At 33.5% G+C, this 12,226-nt stretch overlaps 1 pseudogene; it reads left to right on the top strand.

Annotated features, from left to right (window-relative positions):
* The first annotated feature begins 2,052 nt into the window (after nucleotides 1-2,052).
* Nucleotides 2,053-4,299, top strand: LOC128156647 (uncharacterized; annotated as a pseudogene).
* The last annotated feature ends 7,927 nt before the right edge of the window (nucleotides 4,300-12,226 follow it).

The following is a 12,226-nucleotide window of genomic DNA, read 5'->3' as shown; positions in this document are numbered from 1 at the left end:
GGCCAGTTATAGCAAGACACTTTCCTGACAATAATTATATATTTCAAGATGATAATGCACCAGTTCATCGTTCTAGGGCTACTTAAACTTTTGTCACGAAATCGTATTTGTCACGTTAAAATATTTCGTCACAAAAAGTATTTCGTGCTTTGGGTTGTTGTTGTTAGAGGTTGGTTTTCTGTAATTGATAAATGGAGTCGATATACGATAAAGATATTTATTCCACAAGGGTCCAGCATGAAGTGACGCGCTGGGATCAATATCAGCATCGCGCTGGGATCAATATCAACATCTATGATGTGAGAATAGGGCATCAGTGGTTGATGCTGGTAAAAAATATCAACATCTATGGTGATGTGATAGTACAGCATAATTGATTATGCTTGGCAAAAAATATTTTAAAAAACATAACAAAACAACATGGAGACTATTAAAATTGGTTAATGAGTGAAAAAAATAACAAAATTTCAAAACCAATGGTGATGTTGAAGTTCAAAATAAAGATACATCAGTACAGATGAGATAAAAGCATCTCAAAGTACGAAGTATACAACTTTACTATATACAAAAATCTGAAAAATAACTACACATGTATGGTACAAAGTAACAGTTGTACAACAAATGAGCGAATGAAAAAATTCATGGGTGTACACTATTTTAAGGGAATACATACACACTTTTACACTGGAAGTATTGTGTTCCAAGATTCTTTCCCATAAAAATCATTGAATAAATTTGAAACTCTGAATGGGAGTCGAATATAACAAGAAGTATGTTGTGCAGGTTGGTGTTACATTGATTGGAGTTTGATGCTTTGAAGGTGAAAGGTGAAATTTTGTAGAATGTTGACCGATTTGTTGGTGTGTTTGTTTTGAATTGTTGGACTATCGATGGTCAAATGTTGGGTATGCAGGTTGTCAGAGCAAACAGGATGAAGCATGCAGTCAGTACCAGTTGTGAGTTGAGGGTTTATTGTGGTGGTGTAAAGTTGTTAGTGAGTACAGATAATGTGCACAGGTCTGTTTGAGTAAAATGAGGTCATGTATTAGTAAAAATGTAAGTATGCCCAAGAACATGCAGTTAATTCATTCAAAACAATGCAGGTGAATAGGAAAGTGTTAGGTAGTCCCAGTGACCTAGGGAAGGAAGTTAAGATCAGATAGATCAGGAGTTATGTATAGTTGTCAATATTGCTCAAGTTAAGGGTTAGGTTTAACTGTTAACATTAGTTCTATGGAAAGAAAATAATGTTAAATATGTACAAGTATACATAACGAGTGGCTCAGTGAGCAAAGAGAGAAGTAAGGATGTAGACAAAGCTGTCAAAGATTAGGACTTGCAACAACTTAAATTCATTCGTAAAAACATGCAAGCTCTGGTTAAACACTGCAACCGGACAAGTTTTGAGAGAATCAGGGTGCATGCTTGTTATTAAACACTTGTAAGGTTTTGTAAAGGAGTGTTGAAATTGGGTCTGTAAGTATGTTAGTAGACTGGGTTTTTTTGTTGAGGAACGTGCAGTGTCAGTGACTATTAGTTAGATAAGTACATTTTGTGAATTGGTGTTTTGTGATTATAATGGTACTGATGTATTTTGGTGTCTGATGAAAGTAATTTAACGTGTTGTGTGAATGACTCCTTGTGTTGTACATTTTGGAAAAAAAAAGGAATTGTATGAAGGGTAAGAATGTCTTGGAAAACAAGACTTACCACCTTAAACACAGTCTTTTATGTAGCAAAAGTTTGTAGTGGCCATTATTGTCTTGAAGGCTGGTACCACTGTCACAGTGAAGGGAGGACACAGTGTGGTCTTCCACTGTTGTACTGGAGGTCGTTGCCATGGTTGCTGGGCTGGTTATTGTGGAGACTGCTACCAGTGTTGTTGTGGAGGTCATTGCCTTGGAGACTGGTTCCACTGTCGCGTTGCAGTGACAGGATGATGTAGTGTGGACTGTCACTAATGTTGTGGAGCCCATCGCTGAGTTGGCTGTTGAGGTTGCTTTGATGTCAGCTGTGGCGTCTGTTGACTTGTAGGCCATTGCTTAGGGTGTCATGTCGACTGCCACCATGGTTGTTGTTGGTCCTGCTGTCAGTATCTTTGTCGAGGCCAATGTCCTGGTTGTTCTCCTTCAGTATTCAGAGGGACTTGTTCTCCAGTCATCAGTTTGTCAAGGCTATAGGTCCTGGAGCTTGCTAGCTGACTTTTCAAAGGGATGAACCGTGTTCTTCCACCATTTGTCACGAAAAAGTATTTGTCACGTAAAAATATTTCGTCACAAAGAGTATTTCGTGCTTTGGGTTGTTGTTGTTAGAGGTTGGTTTTCTGTAATTGATAAATGGAGTCGATATACGATAAAGATATTTATTCCACAAGGGTCCAGCATAAAGTGACGCGCTGGGATCTTGGGACAAAAATCGACTTAGACCAGGTGAGGTACATAACAGGTTAATTACTTATTATATCAATAAAAATAAGAAAGGATTCCCTTGCGAGGGCGTCTTGACAAAAAGATAGGTATAGCGTGGGTTCAGACAAAGGGGCTTAATCCGATGACCTGACACTATTTGAGTAGATCAAACATTAAAAGAAATTTCTAATTGAAAAGTGATTTGTTACGTAAAATTTGTTTGACCTTAACTAGATAGATATTTGGTCGTCGCCATGAAAAGTGTGAATATTTACGAAGCAGATTATCAAGTGATAGAAAATATTTCCTTGCGGCGAAATGGGATTTATAGTGACAAAAAGATATTAGTTACTTTTGTGCATTTTGTTCCAGAAATAGTTTGAAACACAATTACAATATAAAGACACAATATGTAGAAAATAGGAAAATTTTCTATATTAAAATATATCTGATAAGGGGTCAAATGTACCTTCTGATACTTTCATGGAAGACAACCATATCAATACGATGGAGTGGCCGGCGCAGAGCCCAGATATAAACATTATTGAGATTTTATGGTAAAGATAACACGAAAAATAGAGCAGTCTGTGCATGAAATAACATCTGTGGAACAATTGTATGAAAACATATTTTTGATTTGGACCCGTTTTGATTGTGAGACCATTCAAAATTTGTATCAATCCCTCCCTTCAAGAATCGCTGCAGTACGGAGAGCCAAGGGTTATATCACAAAATATTAAGGAACGTTTTTACAAATAAGCTTTATTTTAGATAGAAAGGTGCAAAATTGTCTCCTCTTTAAAACGGATGTAATTTATTTTTTTAGCTTTTATATACTACGGCCATTTTCGGTATCGAATCAAACTGGAGTATATTCCGTAAACTGCGCGACGTCGTAAATCGTTCCGATACTTTTGTCCACAGTCTGTACATATTAATGAATTCAGCATAATCAATATTTTTATGAATTTAACTAAAATATTGAATCTTATAGTTAAGTATAAACCAATTTCTTATCAAATTTTATTCTGTTATTTTGAGATTCGATGCAACCGAGGCAGAAATCGCACTCCCTTGAGGAAGGGGGAGGGTGTCAAACGCCAAAAGGAAATTTTCCGGGAAAGCAAGACTACCGGGAGTAAAAAGAAAATGCAAGGCGGTGGACCCGGATAAAGCCCAGGAAACTGCGCCGAATCACGGACGAGCTGGACCAAGTACCACCACGGACTTGGAAGATGTTGTCATCCGTGGCTGAGAGGATGCTTCCAGAGTTAAACAAAACCATTGAAACCATCATATCAAAAAGAATTTGGGCAATTTACATTGAAACCTACATATGTAATCAAAATTACAACAATTGATGCTTGGTTGGATGCTTTTTTTCATTTTCATGAGTATTTATTTGTCCGCATATATTGATGAAACTCACAGTCTAATCAAATATATAGCAAATGTTAAACTCGGCGCCAGTCGTGTTTCCGGCGGATTGGGTTGGAGAGATTATGACCGCCAGACTGGCAGTTTCGTCTGAAAAAAGCTAAAGACAATTCAATATCATGAGAGAAAATTGACCAGGAGTTATGGCTTCTTTACATTACTCCAAATGTGCATTCAGTATTGAAAAAACAATCAAACCAGTCCAACATTTTGTTATGAATACAATTACAAAGGTTTTGTCTGTCGTTTACAAAACTGTCAATATCAACATCAATGTTTAAAATGTCAAAACAAACACCCTGCTATCCATTGTTTTGACAAATAATCTTTACAAGAATTTCCCAATTCAAAACACTTTCAAGCTTCACAATCAGCCTCATCAAATTTTCGTCAGTCAGGCTATAGACACCAGCCTAACTCCATTCGTGGCAAAAACCGGTTCAACTCCAGTTAATGTAACAAGCATTCTGAGAGTATTGCATAAGCAATACACGTCCCCTACCGGTAACCCCTTTGATTGAGAATGGCAAAAGTTTGAGACCCTGTATATTAAATATTCCCTATCATAAATGTAGTAATTGTAAAGTATGAAATTATGAAAAATGATTATAATAAACAGCAAACAATCTCTAAAATCCATTAAAAAAATACATATTTGAAGCAAAGGAAACACAGAAGTCTAGTCTATTGTTCAACAGCCCAAACCCGATAACGAACCCGATTGTAATAATAATTATGATAAAACCCTGCCGTTAAAATTTACACAATACTTGACACCATAATACAGAACTTATTTGTTTGTTATTAGAAATGATAAATGTAATAATACAAATAATGCACGATATTATTTATTATTTTACTGACCACATAATGTCCTCGTTCATTTAGTACACACCGAGCCCGATAACGAACCCGATCATTAAAAAATTTGGAATGAAAAAAATTAAATTTCTGAAAATTGTGTTGACCAGACGCTACAAAAGTATAAACTTGGTCTGCTGTTTGATATTTTGAAGCTGCTCAGCAAGTTTCACATCATTCGTCAAACGCATGCAGAAAAAAACAACGGAAAACTGAAGTGGGACAGACAGATGGACGGACAGACAGACGGACTGACGGACGCAGAGGAAAGCTATAGTCCCCTCCGGTTAAACCGGTAGGGGACTAAAAAGTATGTGTCCTTATCTAGCAATGTATCCCAATCAATCTGTTGCTTTTGAATAAAGAAATGGGTTTACGTATGGATTTTTTCTACAATATCAAGGTCCGCGAATGTCAACAACCTGTAATAATTTAGTTTCTGTACATGATCATCCTAATGAAGTGAAAGAAAAGATTGACAAAAAAATTTCACTGGGTCGGATAGCAGGTCCCTTTGATACTGAACCATTGTTTAATTTAAGGTTATCGCCTATTGGGGTGGTTGCAAAAATAGATGGTGGTTGGCGTTTAAAATCCTTTATCTTTCACATCCTGCTGATTTCAGTGTAAATGATTTTATAGATCCGAAAGCATGTTCTGTACATTATACTTCTTTTGATGAGGTTTTAGAAATGGTAGGTTCACTAGGTAAGGGTGCTGTATTAGGAAAAATGGATGTTAAGTCAGCATTTAGATTGCTACCAGTTCACCCTTCAGATCACCAATTCCTTGGTTTTAAATTCAATAATTTTTACTACTATGATATGTGCTTACCAATGGGATGTTTAATTAGTTGTGCCCTTTGGGGAAAATTTGCATATTTTGTTCAGTGGGTAGTTGAAGTGAAAACTGGAGTTCACACTCTGAATCATTACTAGACGATTTTATATTTGCAGGAGACACCTCTGAAATATGTGAATTGTTGATGTCTTCATTTAGAAAAACATGTTTTGAATTTGGTATTCCCTTAGCGGAAGATAAAACAGAGGGACCTAAAACTGTTATTAGTTTCTTAGGTATTGTAATAGATACAGATAATATGATTATTACAATTCCTAATGACAAAATATTGACTTTAGAAACAGCACTCTTAGAAATGTTACCAAAAAAAAGTTACTCTTGGAAAGTTACAATCACTAGTAAGTTCTCTTAACTTTTGCGCAAAAGCAATTCCATGATCAGCTAGAGCATTAAATAGAAGATTTTGTGATGCTATGTGCGGAATTAAGCACTCCAGTCATTATGTCAGATATAACTTTTTTGGAATTAGTGCCAATTGTTCTTGCAGTTGATTTATTTAAGACTCAATTTTGTGACAAAAAGATTTAATTTCACACTGACGACAAAGCTTTAGTTTCCATTTTTAACAAAAAAATCGTCAAAGTCAGTTAGGGTTATGGAATTGGTTCGGCCTTTAGTTTTACATTCCATGATTCGTAAGATCTACTTTAAAGCTTGTCAAATTGCTGGTTATAACAATTCTATTGCCGATTCTATTTCACGCAAACGGTGGACCAAATTTCGAGCTCTTGCCCCAAAATCCAGGCCACACCCTATCCAGATTCCAGAAGATTTTATAGAAATAATCTCGAAGCTGAAATAAAACGCTTATCGCTTAATTCAATAGCACCAAACTCAAAAAATTCTTACTCATCTATTGTAAGAAGTTTTGAGCAATTCAGGCCGTTATACGAACTCAATTTAATTTGGCCTCCCCCTGTTTCACACATTTGCAGTTTTATTGCTCATCTATCGCTTAAAGGTTTAGCCCATGCTACTATTTCTTCTTATATATCCGGTATTGGTTTTAAATACAAACTTGTAGGAGCCTCGGACAACTCACAAAATTTTTTAGTCAGAAAATTACTGGAATGAATCAGAAGGTCAAAACATTCAAAATATTGCAGACTTCCGATTACAAAAAACATTTTCAAAAAACTTATTAATGTAACATCATTAGTATGCTCGTCAAAGTTTGAGTCTATCCTTTTTTCATCGGCATTTTCTTTGGCGTATCATGGTTTCTTACGAGTTGGTGAATTTACTGCTAATTCAAATTGCAAAAATCAAATCATTTGTATTAAACATTTTAAATTTAAAACAAAACACAAATCGGGGGAGGATTACATAGAGTTATTAAAAATTCCTTTCTCAAAAACAGATCAGTCAGGAAAGGGAGTATTGATAACATTGGAGCCAGCAAAAAACTCTATATGTCCAGTATTATGGTTGAAAAAATATCTGTCAATCAGACCAAATGTTAGTGGGGAGCTTTTCATGCATTTGAACGGCAGTCCCCTTACAGTCATTTTATGCATATCTTTTACAATTTAATGCTATGCTATGGTATGCGATTTTAATGATATGCTATGAGATTTGTATGCTATGCTATGAGAAATTAAAATGAAGGGCTTAATGATATGGTATGGTATGCTATGCTATGAGATTTGAACAAAAACGCCTCCATACACAGAAGAGTTCCACACATTTCGAAGTGAAATAATAAGAAGCCAAAGTTTACAACAAATCTATCATGTAACCATTTATTTTTTCAAATAAAAACATTTAAAACCGAGTTAAAATAATGTTGTATGGTATGCTATGGTATGATATAACGAATGCGATTCTATGAGATTGTATGCTATGGTATGAGATTCCAATGCTATGGTATGAGATTCCAATGCTATGCTATGAGATTTCAATGCTATGCTATGCTATGCTATGGTGTATGTTGTAAAAGATATGCTTGAACTGACTGTACAAGATTTCAATTCTGCTCAATATTAAATAAATCTCTAGAATTTGCCGGTCTTCCAAAATCTCTTACAAATCTCATTCCTTCCGTATTCACCCCTGCGAATGTTATTGTCATTTAAATTTTAGACAATGTGGTTTTATTTGACCCTTTCAGTTTCGCAGTAAAAATCGTGCCTCGTGTTTATAGTCTAGTTCATAGAATCTATAGGTACGATAGTAGTCAAATATTAAATCTAGAGGCCATGCACATTCTAGTGCATGGCCTGGATCAAACAAACTTGGTCATATCATTTCCGAAATTGCTTCGCGTATGCGCCGCGCCACAGGTCGCTCTCACTCCGCTCCGAGAACTGCGCCAAAAGAAAAAACTAAATCCCAGTCAAATATCTCGCAAATGCTTAAAGAGCTGAAGAACCCAAGGAAACGCAGTTGTTCCGGTAGCAGGAAATCCTCTCCTAAAAGCCAAGTGCGCGATTCCAAGAAACGCGATGGTGATGGATAACTTCATTCCTTATAAACAGGACCATTACTTTAGAGACGGACAGTGATATGAGCTTCAATTTCCTCTTGAATGTGAGAATTAATTACGGTATTTTTTTTGTAGTATATCTATATTAGCATATCTATTTTCATAATTTTTATGAGAAACCATGGATCAGTTTAATTTTGTCTCTGCTAACGTTAGAGGTCTAAATACAAAAGAAAAACGACTTAAATTTTATAATTGGCTTAGCGACTCAAAAGTTGATATAGCTTTTATACAAGAAACGCAGTATGTCGAACGTAATGAATTTCTTTATAATTCTATATGGCCTGGGAAATCTATACACTGTTACTCAGATTCCCCCCTTAGCAGAGGAGTATCCATTTTAATTCGGAAAGGTTTAGAAATAGAAATCCTAGCCATACATAGATCTAATGATGGACGTAAATTACTAATCAATGTTAAAATTGGTGATATAGATTTAACTTTAGTTAACATATATGCACCTAATAATGAAACATACAGAGTACAGTTTTTTAAAAGAATGAGATCTTTTATTAATAATTACTCAAATAATGCAACAAATATTGCAGTATGCGGTGATTTTAATTGTAAATTAAATAACTCTACAGATAGGAGTTCCAAGTTACTTAAAGAAATTTTAGCTCAATTACATGTTGTTGATATATGGAAGGATAAGCTGAATGATACAGACGGTTTTACATGGTGCGATGCTACTGACACACCAAAAAGTAGAATTGATTTCATTTTTCTAAGCAAATATTTATATTTAAAAGCTAAAAATATCTCAGTTCGTAAAATCCCCGGTACACATTCTAACGGAACGAGAATGTCAGATCATAAGGCTATACGATTTAACGTTAAATTACACGAAAATGAAAGAGGAACGGGTTATTGGAAACTTAATACATCTTTACTTGAAAAATCTGATTATAAGGAAAAAATATATGACATTATTCAAAATATTAGTAAATTAAGCGTTACTTGTATGCAAAAATGGGAACAGCTGAAACAGGAGGTTAAACGATTTTCTATTCATTATTCAATAAAAAGTCAAAAGAGTTACAAAGATCAGATTAAAAACATAGAAAAGGAAATAATCGAGATAGAATCGTTACCTTATTTAGAAATTAATATGAATAAAAAGCGAACTCTTGAAAGACAACTAAGCGATCTATACGATAGAAGAGCAAAAGGCGCTCAAATTAGGTCTCGCGCAAAATGGATAAATGAAGGGGAGAAAAACACGAAATTCTTTTTAGGCTTGGAAAAAAAGCACCAAACACAGAATACTATTTATGAACTAAAAAATAAAAATAATGACACTCTTTCTACGGATGATGACATATTAGGTGAAATGTGTAGCTTTTATGAAGAACTCTATCGCAGTAAAAATATAAGTAGTTCTGATATTGAAAACTACTTACAAAATAGTAATATCATGTGTTTATCTGAAAATGTAAAAAATACATGTGATCAATTTCCAAACTTAGAAGAGTGTAGAGATTCTGTAATGAACATGAAACATAATAAATCACCAGGGTTAGACGGATTACCAGTTGAATTCTATCAATGTTTCTGGGATAAAATATCAATACTCTTTCATAATATGCTTAAAGAAATATTCAGTTTAGACGAAATGACATTTTCACAACGACTTGCTGTATTATCTTTAATTCACAAAAAAGGAGAACGGTCACAGCTTACAAACTATAGACCAATTAGTCTCACTAATACTGATTACAAAATAATTGCCTTTATATTTGCTCGCCGTCTGCAAAAGGTTATTGATAACTATATAGGAAATGAACAAACAGCATATATAAAAGGAAGATATATTGGAAACAACGCAAGGCTTATTCTTGATATTTTCGAATATTGTGAAAATAATAATCAAAACGGTATATTACTATTCCTAGACTTTGAAAAAGCTTTCGACTCAGTTGAATGGAATTTTCTTTTTAAAACTTTGAAAAAATTTAATTTTGGACCAGATTTTATAAAATGGATAAAAATCCTTTATAAAAACCCCGTTTTCCGTTTAAAAAATAATGGATGGATTTCAAAAACATGCGTAATGAATAGAGGTATAAGACAAGGGTGTCCGATTTCTGCTATATTATATTTATTTGTTGCGGAAATTTTATCAAGTAAAATTAAAGAAAATAATTTAATACATGGATTTACCTCGAAAAATTTACAAGATGAAATAAAAAATGTACAGCACGCGGACGATATGACGGTTACTTTAGGAGATATAGAATCCATGAAACATGCTATTGGCACCATAGATAAATTTTGCAAATTAGCTGGATCAAAGATAAACCTATCAAAAACTGAATGCATATTGTTAGGAAATTTAAAAGACCAGTTCGAAAATCTAGAAGGTATTAAAGTAGCTAAACAAGCTGTAAAATGCTTAGGTATTTTTGTAGGACACGACAAAATCGAGTGTTATAATAAAAACTGGATGAAGATTTACCACGATATTGAAATTTTGTTTGAATCATGGAAAAAGAGAAAATTAACATTATTCGGTAAAGTTACTGTAGTTAATTCTCTTGCCTTACCTAAACTTATATATGTTTCTAGTATTTTAGAACTTCCCGGAAGAAATTATGTGAATGATATAAATAGAGTAATATACAATTTCATATGGAATAAAACAGACAGAATCAAACGAAATACGATGATAGGTGATGTTATGGATGGCGGTATAGGCATTACCGACATAGACTCTAAATTAAAGGCTATAAAGGCAACGTGGATTGCCCGCCTAATTACAACTAATCATGTTGTAAAAAAATATATAGATAGTCTCTGTAAACCGTTGAATATCAATATAAACTATTTAATGAGCACAACAGAAATATCGACTGAAAATTATGGTATACTAAAAAACTTTCCAGAATTTTATAAGCAAGTTTTTACCTGTTTTAATCTATGTAAAGATTTTAAGCAAAATAATGACAGATCAATAAATACCGAATCGTTTTTATTACAACCAATTTGGTCGAATACTTCATTTACTTTTAAAGGTAAAACGATATGTTTTGATGAATGGATTAATAGCGGAATACTGTATGTTAAAGATATCTTTGAAGAAAATGGTAAATTAAAAAGTACAAGAGATATATTTGATAGGTTAAACAAAAAAAGCAATTGGATCTGCGAGTATACAATAATACAAGAAGTGTTTAAGAAATTTGAATTCATGTATGATTTTTCTAAAATCCCCTATATCAAAATGCAACAGAATGACGAAGAATACAAAACTAAATGTTTTTATTCGAAGCTTGTAAAGCTCAAATTTCAAAGTCCAATTTCACAAGGAAAGCTTGGTAGGGATTTCCAGATCCAAGATAAGGAAATTTGGAAATCAATATATTTCAACAAAATTAAAAATGTCAAAGATAAAAGTATTGCGGAATTTAATTATAAACTTCTAAACAATTTACTAAGTAATAATCTGTTAATCAGTAAGTGGAATAAAGGGGTAAATAACAAATGCAAAATATGTAGAACCGAGATAGAAAATGCACAGCATCTAATTTTTGATTGTGTAAATGTAAAACATGTTTGGCATATGGCAAGCCAATGCTTAAATTTTAATATTGTTTGAAAAAATGTCATTGTTGGCTTTTTTGTTGATGATAACGAAACAACAAAGCTTTATAATATCTTCCTCTCATTTATTGCATTCAGAATTTACAAATATAAAATGTTCTGTAGAGTCGAAAACTTAGAAGAAACAAGCCAATCGTTAAGAATGTATATTAAAGAGAATACTTTATCTTATTGTTCTGTTCTATCTTTTTTACATCAAATGAAAGAAAAGAAACTTTTTCAAAATTTTGCATTTTTACTATGAATATTCATTTATGCTATGAATATGTACTTATGCTTATATCTATTATGTATGTATATATATATTTATATACGCCCACCCTCCGAGGGAGACAGTCCCTCTGTTGTATACAAGGGTTTCTAACATGGACACAGACTTTGACTGATGGTAGGGAAACCCTTTGTTATGTGTGGGCCAAAATATAAAAAAAATCACATGTAAATTATCAATGCAAGGATTTATTTTCTCTCACTTTTTTTTGATTAACACATACATGTTTAAATGTACGTACGGTGTACATGTAACATTTTTTTCCCCATAAAATCTTGATATATATCGTATACGTTTTTT

The sequence above is a fragment of the Crassostrea angulata genome, chromosome 7 (assembly GCF_025612915.1).
Source record: "Crassostrea angulata isolate pt1a10 chromosome 7, ASM2561291v2, whole genome shotgun sequence".
Classification (NCBI taxonomy): Eukaryota; Metazoa; Mollusca; class Bivalvia; order Ostreida; family Ostreidae; genus Magallana; species Magallana angulata.
The sequence above is the reverse complement of the archived record's forward strand: the minus strand, read 5'-3'. Positions and strand labels throughout refer to the sequence as shown.